Raw genomic sequence first — 27569 nt, forward strand, 5'->3', positions numbered from 1 at the left:
GCGTGCAACTCTTGACCTCAGGGTTGTGGGTTTGACCCCCACACTGGATGCAGAGATTGCCTAAAAATAAAATCCTTAAAATTCAGCACAACCATCGAGGTTCATTTCTTATCTATTTATAGACTAGGTCTCCCCTAGTCCTCATTCTATGGATGAGGGAATTGAGGTTCCAAGTGGTGAAACTCTGGCCTCACCAAGCTCTCTGAAGACGGAGACTGTGCCTGTCCCATTTTCTAATGAATCGGAGTCCCTAGAAATGTCCCCGGCATACAGTAGTTGCTCACTAGTTACTTGTGGCTGAATGAATAAATGACCACAACCTTATCGCTCTGAGGTTCTGTGTAGCCAGGAGCCCATGCGCCGAGGATTCTGTTTCAGCCTGCCTCTGCCCACCCTAGCCCCTACTGACCCCCAGCGCAGTCCCAGAAGTGGCTGCTGGGATGGGCAGGCTAACGAGCTGGGGATCAGCACCCATGCCTCCGTCCACAGTGGGCCTCCCTTACCCAAGGGGGGCTGGGGCGATGAGGCAGGAGCTGCCTTGGCATGCCTTGGGGGAATCCCTGCCCAGAGGTATGGTGGCAGGTGTGGGCTCAGGAAGCAGCTGCTGGCTCCCCCATCCTGTGCTGTGCCAGCTGCCCGCCGGGGGCCTGCCCACCAGATGCATAATAGATGAGGAGGCCCAGCGGGCTGTGCCTGCCTGGCATTTCAGAGCCACTAATGAGGCCAGCCTCATGCTTCCTGCAGCAGCACACGGGCCCCCAGGGCTTCCAGCTCAGTGGTTACAGAGAGGAGCCACCTGAGGACAGGGGCCACCCACCCCAGCCCCACACGCAGCACACACAGCATCCAGGAGGGCAAGGGCTAAGGTTATGGGCTCAGGCTGACCACACCGCCAGTCTTGGATCACCACTCACTGTGCCCCTGGGTCAGCCACGTCCCCTCCCTGAGCCTCAGGTTGCTCATCTGTAAAATGGGGAATGGATGTAATAGTCTCTAATAGTCTCTACTTTGTAAAGCTGGCATAAGGATGGGATGAATAATTCAGATGAAGAGCTCGGCCCAGGGTCCGAGACCCAGGAAAAGCTTCATGTATGGGAGTAACTGGTACCCTTACTGTCAACGGGAGATATCTGGGTACCAGATGGGCTTTCCTGGTGGGACACACGGGGCTGGGCAGTGACCCCTGTTTTCGGTGTGCTCATTCATCTCATCCCCCTCTCTTCCCTCACCCCATAGTCAGAACTTTCCTCATTGCTATGGCTTCCTTGTCTGGCCAACGGCCCTTCCTTGACAGGAGAAAAGGCTGGATTCAAATCCAGCCCTCACCAGTTCTGCTCTGTCTTGGATCTTGTCTCCAAAATGGAGACACTAAGGCCAACCTACAAGACTATCATCACAACCGAGACCACCGTACGAAAGTGCCCGACACGACGCCTGGCACTTAATCTTTGCTGGGTCCTGCCTCCCCTCCCAGGCTCCCAGCCTCAAAGTCCTCTTCCAGAACCCCTCCCCTGCACAACTCTACCTAGCCATTCCCCCACGCTGGCACCGCTCCACCCCCTTTCCTTGACCCAGCATCTGAATCCCCCCTAAATGTCCAATACTTGTGAGGTCTTCAGAACCAGAGTCACCACCTGTCCCACTAGCTCCTAATCCTGCCACTGGGCCTCATCCTTATTTGTTCTGAGCCTCTGCAATGCAGATGACCTGCTGCTCAGGGGTGGAGGGGTAGGGGAATCCAGCCATGATCACATCTGGCCTACACCAGGCCTTGCTGCTCCCCAAGCTAAGCCCCAACTTCTTAATCCTTTTTTAAAAAGGGGTGTAGGAAACCAAATCTCGGGCAGCCCGGGTGGCTCAGGGGTGTAGCGCCGCCTTCAGCCCAGGGTGTGATCCTGGAGACCTGGAATCAAGTCCCACGTCAGGCTCCCTGCATGGAGCCTGCCCCCCCCCCCCGCTCTGTGTGTTTCTCATGAATGAATAAATAAATCAAATCTTAAAAAAAAAAAAAGGAAACCAAATCTCCTCCAGGAAGCTCTCCCAGCCTACCTGACAATATTTCAACTGTTCTACCCTCTGGACCCATTTAGTTCAATTCACAGGCATTTATTAAGCATTTACTGGGCAGCTGTGTAAGACAGTGTGGAGGACAGAGAGACATGAGAAGAATGGAGCCCAACTTTTTGGTGACTCGTGCTAGAAAATGGGCCTAAGTCAAAAGTAACTCAAGGAACCCCTACTTTCAAAGACCTCAGAGCCTGCCTTATACCACGGTACATGGATACACTCGACTCAGAAATCCAACTCAACACTTACTGAGCACCAAGTGGGGCTCCGAGATGGGAAGTGACCTGCCCAAAGTCACACCACTATCATGTGGCAGAGGCAGATCCACGACTCCAGAAACGAGCACGAATGTGTGCTCTACAGGCATGATAAGCAGAGGGAGGTATTTTAAGGAGAGAAAGACAGAGCACGGGAATCGGGAAAGAAAACACTCAACGGACAGCAATAAAGGTAGGCTGGAGGCGTGGTGAGGGTTGTGGAAATGGGAGAGGAGGCCATGGCAAGGGGATGGGGAAATGTGAGCAAAGGTATGGAGATGGTGCTCTCAGGGGCCATAGTCCCTTTGATCAGAAATGCAGCTCGCAAGAGAAATGAGTTCCAGACTGGAAAGGACAGGTGGGTATAGGCCTGGAATCACAGACCAGGAAACCATAATTAATAATCAAAATGACTCCCATTAACAGAGCAGTAACTATGTGCCAGGTACAGGCTGGGAGCTAAGCAACTGGTTTAGAAGGGAGGGCCACTGGGGTTAGCACCTTGGACAGCATCTCCGGGGAGGAGGGCCTGGGGCAAGGCACTGTGGGTAATGGACAAATCCTGGTGATTCCAAAATCCTACTCCAGAAGTTTGTCAACTGAGGCCCAGAGAGGGGAACGGACTGGCCTAAAGTCACACAGCTGGTCAGTTACCGTAAGTCCCCCGGGCCTTCATCACTGAAGCTTCATTCAGGGCTCCCTAGAGTAGGCTTTCTGGGTCACCCCTCCATCTTCAAGTCTTCCTTCAAGTGCTCAGACCCACCGTGTGGTCTGGAGGCCCTGGGACAAAGTGCATAAGACTCTGGGCTCTGCAGAGTCTGGAAGGTTTAGATTCAAATCCCAACTCTGCTCCCAAATAGCTGTATGACCTTGAGCAGGTCACTCACCCCAACTCTGCGCATCACTGTTCTCATCTATAATTAGAGATAACAGTCAGGGATGTGGTAAGGATGACGTGAGATGATACAGTTCAGGCACCTAACAGTACCTGGTATGCAGCAGGTGCTTGACAAGTGGCAGGTCCTAGGAGATTATTAATAAAGTCCTTGAAGAAAAGGATGGCATCTTCCTCGACTTACCCACCTGTATCTCCCCTAGTCCACCCTGCTCTGGGCTTAGTCCATGGTCTTGCACTGGTGGAGGCTCAAATTGGGCACAGCAGCAGGAGATAAAGCCCAGAGAGGGGGAGAACCTGGCCCTAAGCTGCACAGAGAGCATCAAAGGAAGATAAAAGGGCAGGCCCTGAAGCTCAGCCTGGGCACCCATGTGCTTTGCACACCAGGTGTAGCCTCCTAGAGGGGGCAGCGCTGCAGCTGGTGAGGCGATGGTGCCAGACTGGGGTCGTCTAGTAGCTGGGGGGCATACTGTGGGGCCCGGGGACCCCGGGAAGCCCCCAGCAGGGGTGGGAAGCATGAGCTCTCCCGCTGGAGTTGAAGTGGCAGCAGGAGCAGCCAGCTGGGCCCGTGTGACGCTGGTGCTGGAGAAGCTGGGAGGCGCCCGCCTGCAGGGCATCGGGGGTGCTGTGAACCCGGAGGTGAGACTGCACCTCCACTCACTGCTCTCGGTGTTGAGAAAGCTGTAGACACAGCTGCCCCCTCTTCCTCCAAAGAGAGGGAGGCCTCAGACTTCAGCAATGGGCAGCAGGAAGGGGTCCTGAAGGCTACATATGGGGTGGAACTTGGGGACTTGGGGGTCAGCCAAAAGGCGAAGGGCACCTGCAGCCCCCCAGGGGCCATGATGTGGGAAGGGAGAGAGGAAGGAAGCACCTTCGGTGAGGGCCTACAGTATAACAGGCCCTAGGTTTGCTTTTTAGGTGTTTCATTTTTTTTTTGCAATTTTATACTCTGTCAAGTAGGTTTTTTCATCCCCATTTCACAGATGAGAACACCGAGGGTCAGAGAAATTAGTGAATCACTAAGGTCACGCAGGCACTGGGCCGAGCTAAGATTTAACCTGACTTGCCTGACTCCAAGCTGGAGCTCTAGAGAGAACTGGGGAAGACAGATGGGGAAGAACCGGTAAGAGGGTCTGCCCACCCCATCACCTGGGGACGGCGGCCAAAAGACTGGTGGGGTCTGGTCTGTGATAGGGGGTGGTAATGGTTTGGGAGTGTCCGCAGCCAAGCAGCCCAGCCCCTCCTGAGAGCTCTCAGTACTCACCACAAGCTCCGGCGAGGGGTGAAAGACTTGTCCACTCTGAAACAGAGCAAGAGGGGCAGCAAATGAGGGGGCAGCCCTTTCTCAGCCAGCCTGGCACATCAGGGCAACCCCAACGACCCACCACCCATCCTGAGCGGGCTGCAGGAGGTATTGCCTCTTGGGGGCCTGATGCATTGTCCCCATCCCCCAGAGGCTGCAGGGGGCCCCTGATATCAGGTTAGGGACGTGGGAACGTGTAGAGTGAGACAGTAAGGAAAAAAGGTAGGAGCGGGGGCACAGGGATAGGGGAGCAGGGACCCAGGACTAGATTACAGGGTGCAGCAGAAGGGGGGTCACTGTGGGAGGTTTCGGAACAGGCGAAGTGGGACACTGACTACAGCAGCTTGGGGTCAGTGCAGGGACCTATGGGTGCAGCAGAGGCCAGCTTAGAGTGTTTTCAGCCAGGATTAAAGGATGTGGGTGTTTACAGTTTATGGTAGGCAGGAAGAAATCAACCCTCCCCCCCCCCCCCTCTCCCTCCCCCCCCCCCCCCCCCCGCCCGCCTTTCCTGGCAGCCTGCCTCCATCCCAGAGCCGCAGCTCACTCATATCCACCCAGGGGATCTGGGATCTGGGAGTAGATCGTGAGGACCCTCCTCTCCCACCCCACCCCCAGCACACACACACCCTGGCCCTCAAAGCAGAGCCAGAGGAAGAAAGCAAGCCCTGGAGTTCAGGGGCCACCCCCAGGCTTCGTTTTCCCCAAATCCCTACAAGTCCAGCGTCAGAGAGAGGGGGTGGACATAGTCCTCCGAGGGCACCTTGGGTTTGGGGTGGGGGCTGGAGAGAACTCCACTGTCCTGCCCAGCTGAGGGCCAAGAGGCTGGGCAGCTGTTGGGACAACAAACAAGTCTTGCCTCCTGCCCAGAGGCCAGAGGAGAGTGGGGAAGGGGCCCTGAACCAGACTCTGCCAGCTGGGGAGGCGGAGCTGGGGTGTCCTAAGGACTGCTGTGGACTCTGCAGACAAGGAAAGGGAGGCCAGAGAGGCCGGGGCTTGCCCTGCTCCTACAAGAAGCCAGCCCCACTCGCCCACCCCTGGGCCGCCTCTCCGTGTCAGTGACCTGCGGTCTCAGGGCGTACCCAGCCTCCTCCCATCACCCGGTGGCCGGCAGGGCCCCAGACAGGGGGGGAAGCCTGTCTCCCACCCCACATGGCCCCTCTGCCAGGGTGCCTTTGGAGGGAGGGCAGTCAGCAATGGGTGGCACCTTGACACCACCCCCGCGCCTCAGAGAGCACGTGTTGTGCAGCAGCAGCAGCAGCACGACTGTGTGTGTGAGCTTCCATCGCTCTGCACCCCAAAGGTGAGTCCTGAGCACCAGGAGGCAGGGCCTAGTGCAAGGTGATCCAACTACCTGGCTGGCCAGGGAAGGGGCTCCCGCGCCAGTCTCTCTACCCCCTACCCAGCCTTCCTTCCGACTGACCCGCTGACCGAACGTCGGCCCAAGGCAAGAATCCCCCCGCCCTCCTCCGCCCTCCTCTGCGGTGGACACTTGGGGTCGGGAGCGACAGTGGCCCCAAGATGGACCAGCCACCACTCTGCCCTCCAGGCCCTGGGTCTCCAAGCCCAGGCAGCAAGCAGCCCCGGGGGAGGGCGGTTCTGAGAGTTGGGCGCCCTGGAATTGGCGGCGAAGTACGTGGCCTGGCCCGCGGCGGGCTTCCAGGTTCCCTTCCTCCAGCGCCTCACTGGAGGGGCCCCGCAGCCGCAGAGGCCGAGCGGGGGCTCCTGCCCGGGCTCCCCCGCCCCAGGAGCGCGCGCACCGGGCACGTGCAGAAGCGCCGCGCCCCGCGCCCCGCCGTGCCCCCGCCCGGCGCCCCCGCCCGCCCCCGCGTGCCCCCGCCCGGCGCCCCCGCCCGCCCCCGCGTGCCCCGCCCGGCGCCCCCCCCCCCCCCCCGCCCCTACCCGCCGTAGGCTCCGAAGGTGAAGCTGCGCTTCCGGCCGCTCATGGTGCCGCCGCCGCCGCCGCCCGCCTGCCCCGCGCCCGGGTCACCTTGGCAACTCGGGCCGCCCCGCCCCGGCCACCAGCCCCGGGACCGTCCGCGCCCCCGCGGGCCCGGGGCCAGCTGCCGGGGCGCCGCGCGCAGAAAGGGCCGCTTGTTCGCGCCGCCCGCGGCCGGGGGCGGGGGCTCGCGGGACTTTCCGAGCGGGGTCCCGGGGGCGGGGGACGCGGGGCGCACGGGGCCTCCGTGGGTGGGGGGGGGCCCGGGCTGCAGACCCTCTTGGGGGGCGACACCCTGTTCCTCCCCCCCCCCCCCGCCAGCCCCCATGGCGAGGCGGGGCACGCAGCGGGCCGGGGCAAGAACTTGGGAACCAGGGTCAAAGTGGGCTGCTCTGTGGGCGAGTCCCTGCCCCCGCCTGTCCCTCAAAATTCTCATTTGTAAAATGGAACAACCCCCCCCCCACCCACACACACACACTCACACACACGCACACGCACACGCAGGCCCCCGGGGTGATGGCGTTGATTCATGCCGAGCGCTCAGCCCAGGCCGGGCACACAATAAACGCTCAATAAACCGCTGCTGCAAGAGTCTCTCCCCGTAAGTCAGAAGCTCCTCTCTTCTGGCAAATGGATGAGGGAAGAATCCCCAGAACGCCCTGCTGTTGCCCACTCTCATCCCCCTCTCCGGGTGCCCCCCACAGCCAGGTGAGGGAGCGGAGGAGCAGGGGGGCAGGAATGGAGGTGGCCCACCAGGTGCCCTGGCTCAGCAGCCTCCCCGGGGGAGGGGGAGGAACCGGGCTCTGAGTCCTAGAGCAGGGCACTCACTCGCTCGCTCACCGACACTCTGCCCCCCTCCTCCGCTTGCCCTCACCCAGAGCTGACCCTCCAGTGTTCCACCCTACAGGAAGCTGTCTCTCCCGCCCCCAACTGAAGATGTGTCAGGAGACAAAGGACCTTGGTCCTGCCTCTAGGTCAGCCTCCGCCCGTCCAAAATGCCCACTCTGGCCCCCAAAGAGGAAGGGATTACCCCAGGGAGGCGCTCAGAGCGGTGAGGTTTCCTATGGCATTTTCTAAGGGAATGCACAGAGAACGGATGCAGGGGTGCAGTACACTGGGGGCGGGGGAGGACGACCGAGGGTACACCAGTAGGCCAGGGCGACAGGGCGGCAGGGATTCTTCAGAAGCCTTTCAGGAACTGTTCCACCTGGGCCCTGGGCCAGGGCTCGGCTAGCTCCAGCTTCCCCTGGGAAGTGAGTGTCTGGGTACCGACCTTCACAGTTCGCCTCACACAGGCCGAGGGAGGTGATGCCCGGGTCTCCCCATTTCAGACATAAACCTAGACCTTGGCTCACAGCAATTACATCTCTCTTAGGGGGCCAGACCCCAGCTCCCCTCCCTGCCTCTGCCCTGGACCCCTTCTCTCCACACACTTTGATGGGTGGAGCCCCTTGTTCCAAGGCCGCCGAGCAGGGCAAGGGAGATCCCCTCCCTCAGGCCCAGAACCAACCCCTTGGTTTGGTTTTTAGAGCAGCGTCTGGCTCCCTCTTGGCAAGGAGCTAGCCCGGGCTGGGTCCCTTCTGCGTGGGCAGGGCCAGAGATTCCTGGGTGCAGGGACCAGCCACGCCAGTGTAGGAAGCCCCCTCTTCACAGGGCACTCCAGGAGGGCCCCCGAGGGGCAAGCCCTAGATGCACACAGGCTGGCCTGAGTAGGGGAAAGTCTTCCTTTCCGCAGTGATAGGAGCACATGGGTGCCCAGAAAGCTGGGAGAGATGGGGGACCAGGAGCTGGGTGGGGGGGGGAGGCTTATGCAGTGCCAGGACTGGGACCCAAGGCTACGGCACCCCCTTGGTCATGACACTCAGCCTCCTCAGTCTGTCTTTTCAGTGGGAATGATTCCTGAGTGGGCTCTCCATGTCCACTTGGCAGGGTGGCCAAGTAGTCTCCAATGTGCCAAGTTTCCCAGCCGGGCTTGGCCCCCAGGAGGCCCTGCTCGTGCTGGGACAGTGGGCCCTTGAGAGGGGCTGTGGGGGCTGCAGGATTCCCACCGAGGACAAAGAGCCCAGTGTGGGCTCCGGCCTCTCGGGTTCTGACCAGCTGCAGCTGCCTCACTGGTGAGAGCTGGGGGTGGGGTGGGGGTGGGGGTCACAGTCCCTCTGCCGGGGATGTGCAGGACACTCCCTGGCCAGCTTCTGGTCCCTCAGGCAACTGCAGAATTTAAATGTGCTGTCTTAACCTGCAGGACCACTTCCAAGAATTTGCCCTCTGCCACTTCACGGCAAGGAAGCCTGAAGATGGATGGATGGCCAGGGACAAAGGGACAGGGAGGCAGGTGCTTGTTTCTCCATCCTTCAACCCTCCCAGGGTTCAAGTCCCAGCTCACCCACTTGTCGGCCGTGTGACCTTGGACAAGTCATTTAACCTTTCTGTGCCTCACTTTCTTCATCTGCAAAATGGGCTGATGACAAAAACAGTACCCAGCTCAAAGGGTTTTGCCAAAAATGAACTAAGTTAATAGTTATATAAGTACTGGGAATAGTCTTTGAAGGGCTAGTGTCTGTTGAGTAAAACACTTGCTGCAGCGTCACTGTTCACTAGTCTGAAGAACCTGAAGTCACTATTTTTGTAAAGGTGGTGAAGATTTATTAGTAGGAATTCCAAAACAAACTGATGGCCATCCAGAGGGAACCGGATAAGTAAATTAAGGTCTATGTATACCATGCAGTACCATGCAGCTGTTGGGAAGAATGGGGCAGATCTGTGTGTGGGCACGTGGGATGACCTCCAAGACACACACACACGCACACACACACACACACACACAGAAGCAGTGCAGTAAGGGTGTTGGTGCTGGACCAGGCTCTGACACTTCCTAGCTGTGTGACCCCAAACACATTATGTAACACCCCCCCAGACATCTGGTCTCCACTGAGAACTCAATACTCTGAGGGCAGCACAGAGCCAGTGCTCCCTGACTGAGACCGGAAGGACCTTCCACCTCTGGGGAGGGACAGAGCTCCCTTCTTCCTTTCCCTCCAGCCTCTCGCCTAGAAACCAGAGCCAGGCTCCCCCCTCCCCCCCAAGATTCAGGCCTTCCCTCCAGGAGGAAGCTTCCACTTCTGGGCCTCCTAGATTTGCACCCAAGTTGTTCAAACAGGTGCCAGACTGTGCGAAGGAGGAGGGAAGGGTGCAGGGGTGGAGGGTTGCAGAGCTCCCTTTCCAAGTCCACCCAGGGTTGACCTCTGGGAGTTCCACCTACCTGCTTCCACCTCCCACTTCTCAACCATCAGCAGAGAAATGTAAGGGAATAGGAAGAGGCAGCCTCCTGGGAAGATCTCTAGCCCAGGCTCCAGATGGAGCTGGCGGGGTCCATTCTTGTTTCCCATTCAGGCTATCTGCCTGGAACCTCCTGGGCAGGAGACAGCGTGGTCCTGGGCTTTCTGCCCAGCCAGGCAGCCTCCTGTGTGGCTCTGCATTAATCAGGTTTCCTCCCTCGGCCTCAGTTTGCTCATCTGTTAAAACACCCACTCTCACTTTGATGGGTTAAAGACATAATAATGGAAAAATGCACTTGCCTTGAGAGAATTCCATGGACTCAAGGCATCATTATCCTTAGCTCGAGGCTTTTCTAGCCAAGCCACCCCCACCCAATTCCAAGATGCTCTAAGCCCTGAACTCCCAGAGGAGTCTCCTGGGGGGTCCCCTGGTCCTGGGAAGAGAGAGAAGAGTGTGTGTGGCTTGGCTCACACCCTTTCTCCAAGCAGCTTCCCAGGGAGGTTTCTGATGCAGGCATCCTCTATCCTGGCTTTGTGACCCCGGTCTCATTCAATAGGTTCCTGAGACCCCTGCCTACTCAAAGTGTCCCCATCTGAGACTAGAAAAATCTGGCCTGGCCATAATGACCAAAATAAATGCCTTCACCCAGACCCCCACCATTGAAGATGTGTCTCTGTTCACCCTATGGACCATGTGCCTCGAGGGTCCTGAGAACAAAGTCCTTCTGGAAACACAGGCACACATGAAGGTACCCTTTCCTTTCCTTCCTTCCTTCCTTCCTTCCTTCCTTCCTTCCTTGCTTCCTTCCATTATTCAGCAAATACACATTGAGCACCTACTGTGTGAGTGACCCTGTTCAGGCACTAGTGATAGTGGATGAACAAGACAGATAAGATCTGTGGTAAACCTGCATGCACCCCTGCACAGAAATTCCATGAGGTCACATATGCACTTGCCCTTGTACTATGCAAGTTAGAGACATCTAACTCACACCTACATAGATCATATCAAGATCAAATGCACGCACATGTGCTAACATAAACATCAGTCTCTATATTGCCAAGACCCCCCAAACACACACAGATCAGTGTGCACTCACTTACTGACTATGGCTGCATTTGTATACACATGTGTGTGTTTGTGAACACACACCAATGACAACAGATTCATGCATAGACGTCACAGGCCCACATACCCTTAGATCACATTCTGCTCATGTGACATAGACACCACATGCACACACACACACATAGTGTGCCCAGCTAACTACTGGGAAGAAATAGAGGTTGGAGAGAGGATGGCTTTTGGGGGGGAGGGGCATGGGTCCAGAGGCGTGCAACTGCTGCATCCTCAAGGAGAGGGGAGGCTAAGGCCCCTCTCACACATTATAGGCTGGAATCCAGCCAGCCTCCTTCTCCTACCCCCCTGCTAAGGGCATTTTCAGGAGCAGGGAGGCTGAACTGGAAGGGAGACTGCTTGATGCCCAGAGCTCCACCCAGGGCAGCTGGGCTGACTGAACCCTGTGCCAGGAGGAGACTTGGGTTGAGGCCCCCCCGCCCAGCTCTGCCTAGCAAAACTCCTTCCCACTTGGGACTTCCGCTGGTCCCAAGATGGGGGATAGGATGCCCTGACGATTCCCTAAAGTGCCAACCCTCCCCACTGAGCCAGCCTGGGGCTCTGTGAACCCCCCTTCACCTGGCCAAGGTCCCCACGATGACAGTGATTCTCAACAACGGTGGCTCTACCCCCTAAAGAGCATTAGAGAAATACACAAGGGTGGCTTTGGTCTTTAGCAATTCATTCAGTGGGTAGCAGCCAGGAGAGCTTCGTCAGGAGACTCTCATCTAAAGAAAGCCTGTCATGCATCAAATATCCTTCCAGACATTCATGTGGGTGAAAACCCTGTTTATCTCAGCCTAGAACCTAAGTCCAGTTTACATATGTGTGGGTTTTTTTTTTTTTTAAGTAAGCTCTATGCCCAGGGTGGAGCCCAATGTAGGGCTTGAACTCATGCCCTGAGATCAAGCGAGACCTGAGCTGAGATCAAGTCAGGCTAACTGACTGGACCACCCAGGTGCTCCTACATTTGAGTATTTTTAGTGTGGGTTTAATACATACTGGTCTTCCAAAGATGCAACTACAGAAGCCATTCCGAAATCAAGTATAGCGATATTTTCTGCCCTTAAATGTAAATACGTATGCATATATTTACACACATGTCTATACCTACACACACACACACATATATGTATATATATATACTTATCTATCTATATCTACGTCTATACATAAACAGGTGCAAGCATTTGGTTACTTCATTAGGTCCTGTGGTGTGATCATGCCAGAGGACTTATCTACGGAAGTGAGGGCTTTTACTTCTCTTAGGGTAGTATATTGTTTGGCTTTTGAATTAGGCGTGCAGGTAGGCTTATTATCTAGGAATACCGTTGCAGGAAAATAAAGATCGCGCTTTTAAATCCTTTTCTAACCAAGCTGGGGTCCTCCGCGGTCCCGGGCGCCCCCAGCTGGCCATCGCAGGAACTGCAGGGCGGGGGCCCGGCGGCCTCCAGCACCAGGGACAGCGCCCCGGGCCCGCACCCCGGGCGCCTCTCGGGGCGCGAGGGGAGACCCTGCAGGCGCCCCGAGCAACGTCTGCGTCCTCGGCTCCGCAGTCGCCACCCCCCGCGCTCCTCGCCCCTCCCCTAGTGCGGAGGTGGCCCCCAGAGACTGTCCTCTCCCTTCTCCCTAGCGCGAACCGCCGCGCCTCTCCCGGCCCCCAATGGCACACCTGCCCGCCACAATAGGGCACCTGTGCCGCCGCCCACCGTGTTCCCGCCGCCCCCTCTCCCCCCCCCCCACCCCGGGACCCGATCTCTCCGTGTTCAGATCACAGGGCCGCACCTACGCGCCCTGGGACCTCCGGGATCCCCACAAAAGCCCCAGATCATGCAAGACTTTTATGTCAGCGACGACTGATGGGGAAACTGAGGCTCGCAAACAGAGCGGAGCCGGCTTCTGACGTCCCCCCGCCAAGGCCTCAGCCCCCATCACACATGCATGCACCCCAGCTCAGCAAGAGCAGCGACTAGTCCTGGAGGCCCTGTACCAGGCACTCTCATTGGTTCAGTCCTCATGAACACTCTGTAAATTAGGTGCAATTATCATCCCTCCGTTCACAGACCAGGAAACTGAGCCCCTGAGGGGCTTGCCCGAGGGTTAACAGAAGCAGAAGTCGACTGTAAAGACTCTCCGAGGTGTGAACTATGCTCTGAGTCACTCTCAGGAACGCTCCTGTCAAGAAGAAAGCCCTTCAAACACCACTTGCTGCCCTGCTGTGACACCCTTGGAGGCCTGAAAACCGCCGGTACCTCAGGGGTTGGGTGGGGTGGTTGCACGGAACCCCCATCCCTCACAGAAGAACTCCTATCTCCCCATCCTCACAAAATTTAGCCTCACAAAGCATTTCCCCAAAGCACAGATTAGGTGATTAATAAATACTTGCTGCTTGGCTGAAGTCCTGCCTTCCAGGAACCAGGTTTCTAAATGCAAAGCCACAACTGCCAGGGCACAGAACATGGACATGGAGCAGGGCAGCATGAGCCACGGGGTGGGGGACAGACATGAGAGCCAGAGAGTGGGGCTCCAGCCCAGTCCTGAGCTGTGCGACTCTAAGCCTCCCTTCTCACATCCAGAGAATGGAGATACACTAGCTGGTAGCTCACAGAGTGCTGATGCACGGTACAAGAGGTGATGCATACTTAGCACTGTGCCTTGTGCCCACAGAGGGCTTGCTAATGCCATTGTCAGCAGGGAGGGTCTTCTTTGGGACATACAAAATCCAGAAACCCCTGCTGAGTCATGTCCCCATTTCCTTCCACAGGGTAAATCAGGCTGCCACGTACCCCATAGGCAAGTCTGTGGCTGGGTCAGGGGGCAGGAGGAGTGGGGAGAGGAAGCCATCCTACATGGAGGTGGGGGTTTAGGAATGTCTGGAGACCCACAACCTTACTGTCTCATCTCTGACCCTCAACTCCCCACCTCAGACTCCAGATCAGCTCCTGGTCTCCTCAGCATGGTAGGTACTCCATAAATGTTTAGTGAATGAATGAATGAATGAATGAATGATGTCCTACATTGGCTGTTGAGCAAGAAGAAAGATAAAATCAATTTTATTCCTATCTTATTACATATGGGAGTTGACATTGGCATGGGTTGGATGGACCTGTGTTTGAACCCTCGCCTCTGTCACTTTCTGGTTTGTGACTTTGGGCCACATTCACAACCTCTTGAGACCTCATTTTCTCCATCTGTAAAAGAGATGGTAATGATAGTAAAAGTTCTTAATAGGGTCGTTCTTAGGATTCAGTGTAAAGTGCTCAGCCCTGGCATACAGTAGGCGTTCAGTAAGTAGGAATTCTCTTTGGTACTGTTGCTGGACATGTGCTAGCACAGCCATACACTGAGTCATGAGACCCGTGCCCAAGGCCCAGCTCTGTCACTGGCTCAGTGTGACTATGGCGGGTCTCTACCCTTCTGGGCCCAGTTTCCTTCTCTGTATAATGAGGGCTCTCCAAGGCACCTTCTGAGTCTGATATTCTGGGGCAGCCTGGCACATTGGCCGGAAGGTCTCTGGGGAACAGCTCTGTCCCTTGGCTTGGAGAAGGAAAGTACATTCCCATGCAGGGAGGAAGGTGGGCATCACTGCAACTTGTCCTGTTCCCCCTTCCACACATCTCAGAACAGAACCAGCCACCCCCCCCCGCCCCAGACACTGCCCCCTGCCCTGCCCCTAATGCAGAGGTTGTCCTCGTACCACATGGGCTCTGGGCCTCGGGGGTCCCAGGATGGTGCAAGGAGGAGAGATCTGGGTCTGGAACACAGGACCAAAGTTAGCTGGGGCCCATCTCTTAGCCTCTCTAAACCTCAGTTTTTCTCGCCTGCCAAGCAGGGAGGTGAATAACAACCACCACCCGAGTTTTGCCAGCCCCAAGGGCTCTGGCGCGCATAAGAGGCAACCCAGATGTGGAAGCCCTTTGTGAATTGCTACCATCGGGCATAATCATAATAATTATTATCTGTAAAACAAGGGGGTTGGACCAGCTGATCCCATGGGCTCCTCTCCAGCTCTGATGCTGAGGATTTCTCGGTTTCCAAGCTGGGAATTTATGCAGACACAGGCCAGGAGAAGCCAGGGAGACACAGGCCAGGAGAAGCCAGGGTCTGTGGGCTTCTGCATACCCTGGAACCTCTGCAAAAGAATCTCCCCATTCATCCTCTTCTCCCAAGCCAGCCTGGGCGCTGAGGGAAGGCCACAGGGAAGGGGAGGAGGAGGTTCAGGGCCATGTCCTCAAAGTGTGGGGACAGCCCCAGAGTGTGAACCCCCTCTCCACCCCTGCCCAGAACTGCTGTCATTCCCTAAGGGCTCAGCCTCTTCCTCCTTACTGCACCCCTCCCCTAACTCCATCTAATTCTGCATGCAGTAGGCCAAAGTGGTGAAAAGTGGAGTTAGCCGGTAATTCAAATAGCTCCAGCCATGCACCAGCTGGTGACCTTGGGCAGGCCATTTAGCCTCTCTGAACCTCGATAGGTCTAATAACAGTTGTTCTGGGGATTCAATGAGATCCACGAGAAGGGCCTCGCATAGAGGCCCACATACTCAAGTACTCAATTAATGCCCCCCGGACCTGTGTTCTATCACTCAGCCTCTATTCTGCTTCTCCTTTGCCAGAACCCTCCAGGTGGTTGTTATGTTATCCCTGAGCTAGCCAGCTAGTTCCCAACAATGGGACATGGGTGTAGGGACAGGAGACAGGTCCCAGGTTTCTCTTGCCCATCAGAGGACCAGAAAAGGTCATACTGCTCCAGCCGGGGAAGTCTGGGGGCCTGCCTGGTGAGGGGGACGGGAAGGCTCTGCCACAAGTGTCTGTCCAGTCCTGTTTCTGGGGGCTTGAGGTCCTGGGGAAGGGACATGTATGTACCTAGAGACGCTCCAGTATCTCAGGTGGAAGCAGGTGGTGAATGGGACAAGGCTGGAGCCCACATACACAGAGATTTCAGCCCTGGTATCCACAGCCTGCTGCCAGGGCTGGCGGGAGGGCTTGTGGCAGTCTGCCAGGGGTGGATGGACTCTCTCTGGACCTCGAAGAGGCAGAAGGATGGGAAGCTTTCCACTACCAGTGGGCCTCGTCCTGGCAGTCCCCTGCAGGGAGATGACACACCCTATTTTGGGGGAATCAAGGCCCAGCAGTTCTGGCACTGAGCATGCAAGTAGCAGAAAAGTTCCCAAGGTCACCTCCCATCAGCCACCTCCACCCCACCCCGAAAGCCCCGACTTAGAGGAGCGGGACCTTGGAGAAGGCTGTCCTCCGAGCTGGGGTTCAAGGTATCTTTCCCTCACAGACTTGGGGCCAAGAACTCAAGAGCAGGGCAGAGGGCTGAACCCACAGGTCCCACCCTTCCACTTCCCACAACAGCCTAGCAGGCGTGTGGCCCCTGTGGCCTTGAGCAGGTCACAGCCTTTCCGGCCAGTGACCGGAAAATTCAGGAATCCATCCTCGTCCGCTGTCTACCCCAAATCTTAGCAGCCCCAAATTCTCAGCAGAGCCTGGGGAACAAGTAGTTACAAGAAACAGCATGATTCCCCCAGAGACACAACACACCTGAGCCACATATAGTACCGTCACCAGCTAAGTCTGATCAGACCCACACTACGAAGGCAGAAACTGCATCCACCCATTCCACGGATGGAAAGAGAGGCTTGAAGAGCCCAGTGACCTGCATGAGGTCACCTAACTAGTGGGGTGGCGTGAGAAGGGGGAAACAGGTCTCCTGATTTCCAGCACAGATGGCAGTCCCCTAGTTCCCTGAGCAGCCGGTGCCTCAGTCCTCTCGCCTGTCCTGCGAATAGAAGATGCTCCTTTGCACACATGAGGAAAAGGAGACTCAGGGAAACAGGCAAAGGAGCCTTTCTTCCACGGTGGGGCAGGGCCAAGAACCGTGCCAGGTTAGCTCCTCCTTCTGCACAGGTGAGCGGGTCCCCAAGGCCTGCCCACAGAGGCTTCAGCTGGTCCCTCTGATGGTCTCCCCACTGGCTTTCAGGGAAAGGCAAACTCCTCAGTTTGGCATTCGAGGCCATCCAGGAGAGGACTCCAGCTGGTCCCTACACACACCTTGCACCAAAGCCAAGCCAGTGTCGAAATGCCCGCCTCTCACGCTGTCGCCAGCCACGCCACAAGGAGCACCCTCACTCCCCATCACCGTGCAGTTCATAATCCCATGAAGAGCCCCCATTACCCCTGACTGTCTGCCGTGTGCCAGGCACTGGCCTCGCCGAGGAGGAAACCACCCATCTCCTGTGATCGCAATGCCAACTGCCTTGGGAATGTGAAGTTATGGGGAAGAAAATCGCCATGACCTCAAAACATTGAAGAAAAAGGCTTATTTTTTTTTCTTTCGCGATAATAAAGCATTTGAAGTTTCTCAAATAGATTTTTCTTCATGTTTTTCTGCTGTTTGTTTTTCCTTCTATGCATTCCTATCTCTGAGTGCAGCTCTGTGTTTTGCAAAGCAGCCCCCGGCCATCATGTCTGATCTGCACAGACCGCACTCCCAGGTCGGCAGGCGAACGAGGCCGCATCATGCCTGTTCGATGGAGAAGGAGAAGAGTAAGTGGCTTCTCCGAAGTCATATCTCGGAGACTGGACTTGGATCCCTGACGACTCCCAGCCCATCTCCTTCTGGTCTCTGACAAATCCCCACCACAAGCTGCCTGCTGCCTTGGGTACTTGCCTCCGTGAGCCTCCCAAACCTTTGAAACACCCCCATCAGGCAAATAAAGTAGGGGATCCGCACTTTACAGATCAAGAAACGGAGGCTCAAAGATGATAGAATCATCTGCCCTAAATCGTACAGCTATTTCAGTGGCGAAGTCAAAATCTGAACTCAGGTCTTCTGCTTCCAAAAGGCTGCCCAGGGAGGGTGGCTCGTGTCGGTAGAGGTATGGACTAGGGGGTTGGGCACGTCACTTCACCTCCATGAGCCTCATTCCCTGCCCTGAGATGTGGCCCCAGTAACATCACACTGGGCCGTGGAAGGGACCAAATGATGCCACGCCCGGCTCATCCCTGTTGTCCCTGATGCCTGTCACAGTACAGAGACACACAATATGCTCAACAAATGCTTACCGAGTGTGCCACCAAGGTCCCTGCCATTGTACCAGCACACAGCATGAGCATCATAGGGACCCCTCTGTTTTGGGGAGTCTCTCCACTAGCACCCCTCTGCTTCTCCCTTCCTCCTCTCTGAGTCACTGCCTGTAAGTGCTAGTCTTCAGTCCTAAAAATAGAGCACATTTGGGGGCATAGAAATACCTGCAGATGTTACACTGCTTCAGCGCCCCCTGCCCTCAAGTCCCCCCTCTGATGACCCCAGGGTGGCCATTCCACGAAGTCCCAGGACTGATGGTCCCTGCTTCACCTAGTGTGGACTTAGGGTTCTCAATCTGCTGGACATCCTTAGCCAGGAACCACCCTCCTTGCCCCATGATGTGCAGCAGAGCCAAACTTCCTTTCCTCATTGGCACAAGGGCTGCCACCTTACACCTCGCACTTGCTGGCCAGGCTGAGCTGCCTCCCAGAGCTGGAGATGGGCCCAGAGAAGGGAAATGATTTGCCTGGATTGCACAGCCAGGCCTGGACTCAGAACCAGCACTCTGGCAAGCCTAGGATGAATGCCCAAATGAGAATGGCAAAGCCCAGAGCCTCTCGATGCCCCGCTCTAGCATCTGTCAGCCCTGGAGACTTTATCAGAGCCCACAGAAGCACCCCTCAGAAGCTGTTTCCCCAGCCTCACAGGGGGTACAGCCAGTACCACCAGGGTCCCAGGGCACAGCCCGGCGGAGGATCTCAGAGATTTCCCTCCTTTCACACCAGCTGGCTCCCAGCCTTGCTGGGAGGGCAAAGCAGAAACCAGGACTTGGTGAGGCCTCCTGGCAAAGTGGCAAAGGAAAGGGAACCCCGGGCTGCTTGGGGCTGGGGGGTGTCCTGTGTGGGGAGGGGCCGGTGGAGCAGCACCTCCAGAGACCAGGGGGCAGCAGAGTGCAGAAGCTCCTGTGGCAGCCCCGCAGGTGGTGGGAGGAAGATGGGAGAGGAGGGTACCGGGAGGGGGGTAATACCAGGCACTTTCCCAGGAGTCTCAGGGTCCATCGAGCTGGGTTCACGTGAAGGAGAACAAGGTGAGGCTTTGCTGGGGGAGGTCAGAGGGGCCTGTGCCACCTCCTCCCAGGGTGAGGAGGAGTTCACGTCCCACGCGCAGGAAGCTGATGTAATGCACACGTGTGTGCACTTGTGGTGGCCTGGGTGTGGGTGGGTACAGGTGCATATCTGCCAGGTTAATTTTTAAAAAGGGCGTGGGGCTTTCTTGTGCTCTTTCCTGCATGTGGAGGGGTCACGCGTGTGCCCTTTCCTATGTGTGTAGGGGTCACGCGTGTGCCCAGGAACTAGGCTCTTCGTGTAGACCACGACCCCCACCTCTGTGCATCCCCGTACTGGGTGGTGTGCGCCTCATAGTCTGTAGCGGGGGTCTCGGCCTGCACGTGCCTGTGTGTGCCTGTGTGTGAGGCTCAGGGTTTTTGTGAGTCGAGCGGTGTTTTCGTCTGTGTCTGGCTGTGCACAGGTCTCAGCTGCTCTTGCAGCATGTGTGGCTGGCTGCTCGCAGCCTCTGACAGCCAGGACAAAAGCCTCTCTAGACAGACAGGTGGTGTGGAAGACAGACCTGCCTCAGGAGTCCTCAAAGGGCCTCTGAGCTCTGGAACGTGGCAGCCAGGCAAGGGGTGCGGCCGGCGGAGAGGGAGCTAAGGCAGGGGCTTCGGGCTCCCTTACTCCAGGCCTGGGCGGAGGCTGCGGGGTCCTGAGGCCTGAGCAGTAAAGATCTCCGAGCCAAGAAGGAGACACTGCATTTCAGGAGGCCAAAGGAAGAATCCCTCTTGTCTCAGCGTCATGGCAGGTGGAGGGTGCATAGAGCCAGGAGAGGGGTCTCCCGCACCCAGGGAAGAGGAGCGACCTTTGCCCAAAGAAAGCTGAGTCCCAGGGTGGGAACTACCATCCTGGCTGTGGGAAGGGGCAGCAAAGCAAGCACGGGGCTCTGGGAGAGGAGGAAGGAAGGTCTGAGCTCTGGACCCTGAAGAGAGGTGGAGGGGTTCTCCTTAACCTGAGTCACCTTCCCCACCTCCACCCAGAGGCACCCTCACCTCCTCAAGCAGCTCAGGGAGTGGGTCACCTGTAGACCGCTCCACTTGTCACAGACCCCCCTCCCCACCCCACAAAGATCTACCTAGATCAGGGGTCCGAGAAGGGATGTTAGCCCCAGCAGAGGGCGACGCGGTGACCTTGGGCAGTCCGCGTAGCCCCTCTAAGCGTCAGTTTCCCCATCTGTGCAATGGAGAGCTCAGTGCGCGTGCACGTGCCCACGCACCCCACCTGAAATACTGCTGTGCGTGGGGAAGGTGCTCATGCCACCTGGGGATTAGTCCTTACCTAGATCCCTTTCTGAGGCTGTTCAGGCGCCCCTCCACTCCCCCGGACCCTCCACATGCAAGAGAGGAGCTCAGAGGGCGGCTGAGGCCCTGGATGGAGAAATGGGGGGACCTCTGTGGCCAGCTGGGCAGGACCACCCCCACTCCCACGCAGCAGCTGCCCCCTCCCCATTCAAGGGCAACTTTGGCTGGGGTTTCCTCCCTCTACTAGAGAACAGACCCTCCTCCCCACCCCACCGCACAGACACACAGGAGGGAGACACCAGTGCCCCCAGCAGGGTGGGCTAAGGGCCCCGGGCCCCAGCTCCCTTTTGGAAGAAAACAACACGTCCCGCTTCATTTCCCCTTTCTCTCCAGCTCTGCCCTGACCCAGCTCCTCAGTGGCCCTCCCTGGTGGCCCCTGACTACCAGAGGGAGGGAATGACGCTCCAGGACAGATGCCAAGGCGCTGGGTGTGAGGGCTGGGGTGTCCTTCCTGACTCCACCCTCAGGCCTGTGTTGTGACCCCAACAAGGACTTGGGGGTCACGCACAGGCTGGGGGGGCCTAACCACGGAGGGGGGACGGCGCGGGCCTCCAAGGCTGGTGTGCGCGCGCGCGCGCGTGTGTGTGTGTGTGTGTGTGTGTGTGCACGCGCAGGACCCCAAGGCTGGCGGCAGGGCGTGTGCGGGGCGCGGGGACCGCCCTGTGGACTCCCCCGGGGCTCAGACCCCGCGGAGCCAGGAGGGAGGGAGGCGGCGGGGGGCGCCCGGCTGGCTGCGTGACGCGAGAGCCCCGCTCCGCCGCGGGTGGGGGCCGCGCTCCGTCCCCGGGGAAGCGAGGACGTCGCCGCCTCTCGGCCGGGGCCGCTGCCGCCGAGGACCCCCGCGTCGTCCTCCGAGGCCCGGAGCGCCCGGGGCGGGGGGGGGTCCCTGCCCGGGGACGGGGACGCGCCCACCTCTCCGCGCCCGAGGCGCCCCCTCCCCGGGCCTGCGCGCAGGGGGAAGCACCCGCGCCCCCCAGCCCCGGCCCCGAGCGAGCCCCCGGGGAAGGGGGTGCTCAGGGCTCGGCCCAGGCCTGCCCCCGCCCCCCCGCCCCCCCGCCCCCCGCAGCCCCCGGGCGGGGCGGACTCACCGCGGGCCTGCGCCGGGCGTCCTGGCTCCGCGCTCCGGTGCCCGCGGCCGCCGCTGCAGCTCTGCTCGGACGCCGCTCCCGTTCGCCGCCGCCGCCGCCGCCGCAGTTGGGGGGGGCTCACGTGACCGCGGAGCGCTCCTTCCCGGCGCCGCTCCCCCCGTCACTGCGGAGCCCGGGCCGCGGGCGAGCGGGCGGGAGCGGCGGAGGCCCCCGCCCTGCCGGCCCCCGCGCGCCCGCCCGTGCCCCCATTTCACAGGTGGGGAAACTGAGGACCAGAGCGCGCCAGGACGCGCCCCGGGCGAGGACGCAGCGGTCCGGCTAACAGCCTGCGCCCCAAGGGGAGGGGGACAGCTTCTGGGGCAACGGGGGGAGCGGGGCGACACGAAAGGTGGGGGACACGCCCCGGGCCCCCAGGGGCTCCGCGGGCCCGCAGGGGCGGCGAGGAAGGGAAAGGCCCGAGCCCCGACTGCGCGCCCCCCCGCGCTGGGGAGCTTGCGGGAGTCCTCGCAGGAGCAGGAGCCGCGTCGTGACCACCACCCCCCCGCCCCCGGCGGTCAGCGCCTCTGGACGTGCGGCCCGGGCTGCGGGCTGCGGGGCTGGCTCCGCACTCCCAGCCTAGCCTGGAACGGGGGCGGGGGCGGGGGTGGAGGGACAGCGGCGGGAAGCAGGAGGGTCAGGGCAAGAGTTGAAAACCCAGGCCGGAGCCACGGGGATCCCTCCAGCCGGCCTGCTGAGGCCCAGAGAGGGAAAGAGATTTGCCCAAGGTCACATGCAAACCAGCCGCGGCAGCTCCCCAGCCTCACCGAGGGGGACGCCGTGGGGGTCACACATCTCCCTTTCGTCTCCACGGGGCTCCTCTTCCAGGAGGAAGTGGCCAGGTGTCATCAGGGCCAGAGCTCTGGGCGACAATGGGTGAGGGTATGCTTGGTGGCCCCGTGACCATGTCCCAAGCCACATATGACATTGATGTTAGAGGGGATCCTTGAGACCTCTGGATCTCACTCCTTTGCTCTAATAACTGGGGAAACTGAGTCTGCAAAGAGGTAGAGACAAGTGTCCCATCTAACCAACCCTTGAGAATTAATGGATCAAGCTGGCAGGACCCTCTGAGGTCAGGGTCCAATTGGCCCACTTCACAGACAGGTTAGGGAGGACTCAAGCCTCTATTCACTTATTCAGCTTATTTATTAAGCACCTGCTGTGCTTAACAAGGGACTGTCAGATCCGCCTCCCCACCCCCCCACACACACCCCCAACCCCCTTCCCGGTCCCCCACCATCCTTGCAGCCACTGGGACTGCATTTCATTAAGGAAAATATCTGGGACCTCAGCAACCCTTACATCAGCCTCTGCAGGAAACATGCGGATGGACCCCTGAGTTTTCAGTGCCATGAGGGCTGGGACCAGGGCCATGTTTCTCCACCAAGACTCTCACCCAACCAAGAAGAGCTTCAAATTAAGAGCTTCAAATTAATGGTGAATAGCAGGATATGCCTCACCCTCATTCCACCTCCAGCCCCATCTGCAGATTCGAATAGGCAGAGGGGAAGTGTGGATCAGTTCTTTCCAGTCCTTGGGTCAAGTTCTCCCTCCTGCAAGCCCTCGCCAGCCATGCGTGGGAAAGAGGCCCCAGCCTAGGGCTCCTTAAACTCTGAACAGCATAGGAGTGGCCTGATACTGATGCAGAGGGTCTGATGAGCTCCTGCATTTCTTTTTTTTTTTTTTTAAGATTTTATTTATTTATTCATGAGAGACACACACAGAGAGAGGCAGAGACACAGGCAGAGGGAGAAGCAGGCTCCATGCAGGGAGCCCGACTCGGGACTCGATCCCGGGTCTCCAGGATCACACCCTGGGCCGAAGGCAGCGCTAAACCGCCGAGCCACCCCGGCTGCCCAGCTCCTGCATTTCTAATAAAGCTATGCGGTGTTGCTGGTGCTGCTGGGCCACAGACTGACTACACTTCTGGCGGCACTCTACAATGAGGTTGTCAGGCAGTCAGAAGACAACTGCTGGGACAGAGGCCAGAGGCCAGAAACCTGGAACATCGCCTGCTTACTGAGCCATCCCTCACGACCCCAGCCCGGGGTGCAGGACCCCCTCATTTCCTGCCCAGCATTGGGCCTGGGCCTGGGTCCCCGGGGTATATAGTTGGTTCAAAGCTGTAATGAGAGGAAAGTTAAATGAGGTTGGTGAAGGCACTTCTGGGGATGGTGCAGAAGGGATTTTGTATTGTGCCGACTGCCCCAGACAGGTATGCTCATTAGGGCACTGGTCCTGGGAGATGCTTGGTGGAATAAAATCCCACTTGAGACAGGCTGGCTGAAAGCCTAACAGCCTTCTAGGGCAGCATGCACTCGGCTGGCTTGCCTACAGTAGGCCTAGGCTCACACATCTCAGGAAGGACACACAAATTCCAGAGCTCCCGGAGGCACATCTCCTCGCATTCTCCTGCTTTTTTGTACGCTGGGCCAGATGGATCCTTGAATTCAATTCGGATCACAATCCCAGTGTCTTTTCCTGCTTCAAATACTCCCACAAAGAGCCCTCTCTCCCCCTCCATGTTGGGAGGCAGAGACCACGGGCTCCCAACTCTGCCTACTGGTACCACTCCAGGCCGTGAGTGGACACAAAGGGGCTCCAACTGAACCAGAACAAGAGGGGCAGGCAGAGGCAGCAGTGGCGCGAAAACACACGAAGCAAGCAGTCACAGCTGTGACCTTTCATGGTCTGGACTAGCAGACTCCAAGATCCCCAAGGGCCCAAGGTCCTACTGGCACTGGGGGACTGAACGTGCCCGACCCTGGCTGAGCAGGCCAAAGAACGAAGGCTCTTCCGTGCCAAGCCTCTCTAGTCCTTCTTTATAATCAAGGAGCTTTTGATTACAGCATTTTCCTCTTTACAGAAAACCTCAACGCAAGAGGCTTATAATCTCCACTGTGTTCTGGGGGGCACCATTCTGAGACTGTCAGGGCTCCTGGGGTGAAGGCAACACGTGCCGTAGGGGGCTGGGCACGCAGCCTGGCATGGAGCCTAGGTGCTGAAGGGAAGATTGGACAAAGGCCCCAGAGCTTTACTTTCCCTGGCCTATTTCAATCCAAACCACTCAGGACTGACCGCTCACGCATGGCTGCCTCTGGGCACAAGCCTTTTCTTTTTCAAACACTTAATACGTTGCAACCTAGCCACCACCCCTGCCCTCCTAAGTGCTGAAAAATGAAAGCTGGCTTCAAGAAATCTGACATCTAAGAAGCCTGGAGAATGAATATGTGGGTGGCACAACATTAGACTCAGAATAATGCACGAGGGAGTCCAAATATTGGGCAGCTGCCTCCTGAAAGAACTCCTCTCTGTGCCCCCCATCCTAAAATGCACCCCCTAAAATGGGGATGGGGTGGCCCAGCAGAAGCAGGGGAAGAAAACTCAAAAGTGGCGGGTCTCCAAGGTCTGCTATCCATGGAGCACTGAGTAAGCTCTAGGAGGGGCTGGGGAATGAGAGGGTGGCCTGCAAGGGTGGCTGGTGGGATAGTTCCAGCCCAGAGAGAACAGACAGGGTGGGTGGAAGGCTGCCATGCTGATGCTAGGCTGCCCTGAGGGACTCAGTGTTGGGTTACAGAAGTCTTTGGATCATGAATGTGAACATAGCTAGGGAGTCCCTCTTTGAGGACAAAAGAGGCAAGCCCAAAGGTGGGGGCAGCCCTGGTCATACCAAAGCACTAGAAAGCTCTCTCCAGGGGTCTGTCACAGAAGAGCTTCTAGTGGATCCTGAGCTGTTCATTCATTTTTCCTAGCTGCGAACATTATCATGTGGCTACTGTGGCTACGATGAAGAATAAGGTGGCCAGAGCCCCTAGGAGCCTGGAGTCTGGTACTAACTAGGTTGATGCCTTTTCTGAGAGACTCGAGTGCTTTCTGATGCAGACCTAAGATCCAGCCCAGCTCTAACTCTGGCTCCCAGTAAGACAAAAATAAATGTTTCACTCTAGTTCTAGAATTTGAGATAGTCTGGCATAGTTCTCTCTCATCCAGAGAACCAGTGCGTGCTGCAGGTGGGAGAAGATGCGGCAAAAACCACAGGCAGAAACCAACCAAAGAAGGTGACAACACAGACTGATAAAACGAGACAAGACCTCCTTAAAGGCGGCCGAGTTGGGGGATTTTCCAAAAGCACTCCCTAGCGCTTCCTCAAGGGGGTAGGTGGGTGTGGGAGTGGAGCCCAAGAGATGAGGCCCCAGTGTTTCCTTCCGCCTAGTTCATGTTTGACAACTTCTACACATCCAACTTCCTTTCAGAGAGAACACTTGGGCCCAAAGGGGAACATATCTGTCCAGGAACATAAAAAGAGCTCGTAGCTGTTAAGTGTTCCCTTGGTTATAAACACAAATAAACCAGAGAATGGAGGGGAGGAGGGGAACCAAGATACAAGTGTGCAGAGGTCAATGTGCCAACTAGCAATGATTTAACCCAGGCGGTGGCTGCCTAGGCCTTCTGGTTGCCCTGGGGTGTGTCCGCCACTTCCTGAGGCCCAGGGCCTGCCTCCTCTGGCAGTACTAACACAGATCTGGAAATCAAGCTGCCATTCCAGCTGCTGTCAGGAGCCTGGCTCCTGCTCTGGCTGAGATGATTTCACTCCACAGGCCCTGACCCAGGCAGTCCTAGCCAAGTCCTGGAAAAGCAGGGATGCCCCCCATCCCCTTGGGTCTGTTGGGTGGGGGGGAAGGGTGGGACAGATGATGCCCTCTGAGATCAATACAGTAATTATGTTGGACAAGCTCTAAGAACTGACTTCAGGAAAATTCAGACAGCCTCTCATGAATGAGAAAGTGTGAAAACACAGTATGGGAAGAGCCAACATGTCACTTATGCCTGTGGAATGGCAGCCATTTGGCAGTAGGATCTGCCTCTTTGGGGATCATGATCTTGCCGCTCTTGGGTGGGTTACAGCAGAGGCTCAGGCAGTGACGGGAGGTCCCAGTTCTAAAGGTAGACCAGTGTCAACTACAAGAGGTCATACCACTCCTGGCTGGTCACCAGGAGATGAATGCTGCGACCTCCTTCTTCCCAAAATCTCATTAAGAGATACTTGAATCTTACCATATGAAGAAATGTCACCAATTTGTCTGAAACGTATGCATTTTTTAAAAAGTGATGTGCTTTGGTTAGCAGTATGCTGTCCTAACTTGATACAACTGGTCCTGTGGCTTATTTGTTAGAGAAGGGGAAGCACAGAAATGCCGGTCTCACATACTCTACTCTTGAATAATATTTTTCACTAAAGTCTCAATAGGTAAATAAAAAATGAAAAGCACGTGATGCTTCTGCATTGCACTGTGCTCCCCGGGGCCCACAGAGCTCGGCTTCTGGAGCTCACGGCACCTGGTCTTGATGATCCTGGCAATGACAATCAAAACATCGGCAGCTCCCCTCTAGGGCAGGACCTGCCCATCACAAAGACATAAACCCTCAACACGCATTCTGAACGTGTTTCAAATACCTTTCAACATGACCCTGCAAACAAACGGAATCAAGGCAGCTTACGGTTTGGCCATTAGCTTCATTTTCCTTACCAGCCAACAGGAAAGATTTATGTAACAGGATGATTGAACACCTGTCCAGTCATGATTTTAGCTCTAAGGGTTTCCGGCATAAGGTGCACGCTAAAGTTCCGAGAGAAGGGGTGTGGGTGTGGTTCCATCACCCCTTTTGGGAGACTTGCAGGAAAGGTTCCATGGCGTTCCCTCACAAAGACTGGGGTTTTTCTAATTACAAAGAATGACGTAAAGCATTTTACCCCCAACGACACTTACTACTGCTTGATCTTTCGTGTGGGAGGGTAAACGAGGCAGCAAATACTACCGCCTTCTGAGAGACAAGGAAACTAAGACAAAGCAAAGTAACTTTGCTTAGTTACAAGGTAAATGGTAGAATTATCTGGAACCAGGTGACCTGACGTCTTAAACTTGCCATTTCAACACCCACCCACACACACATGTGCCATACTGAACAGCTGGCGCGCTCCTTAGCCCAATTAACTCAACAGCCAGACTTAAAATCCCCAGGAATATTGGTATCTGCACAATGTCTGGGATTTGGGGGCGGTGAACTGTTAGCCTTCAGGATCAGAGATGTGGCTGGTGACCCAACGCTGTGCCTTGGAGATGGGTGTGGGGCTCAGGGTGTTGGAAAAAGGGG

General features: G+C 57.2%; 1 protein-coding gene and 1 long non-coding RNA gene across 2 annotated transcripts in view; one reads left to right on the forward strand and one right to left on the reverse strand.

Annotated features, from left to right (window-relative positions):
- RAP1GAP (RAP1 GTPase activating protein) overlaps positions 1-4519 on the reverse strand; it is a 46099-nt gene extending 41580 nt beyond the window's left edge. Inside the window, exon 1 of the transcript XR_008665283.1 lies at positions 4484-4519. The gene's annotated coding sequence lies outside the window, so the exon portion shown is untranslated. The remainder of the gene's footprint in view (positions 1-4483) is intronic.
- A 1032-nt stretch (positions 4520-5551) lies between these two features.
- Positions 5552-17117, forward strand: LOC129513707 (uncharacterized). Its single transcript, XR_008665285.1, has 4 exons — positions 5552-5822; positions 12914-13098; positions 13615-13809; positions 16833-17117. It is a non-coding gene; the product is annotated as an uncharacterized LOC129513707 (long non-coding RNA).
- The last annotated feature ends 10452 nt before the right edge of the window (positions 17118-27569 follow it).

Source organism: Nyctereutes procyonoides, unplaced genomic scaffold (genome assembly GCF_905146905.1).
Source record: "Nyctereutes procyonoides isolate TBG_1078 unplaced genomic scaffold, NYPRO_anot_genome, whole genome shotgun sequence".
In the NCBI taxonomy this organism is placed as follows: Eukaryota; Metazoa; Chordata; class Mammalia; order Carnivora; family Canidae; genus Nyctereutes; species Nyctereutes procyonoides.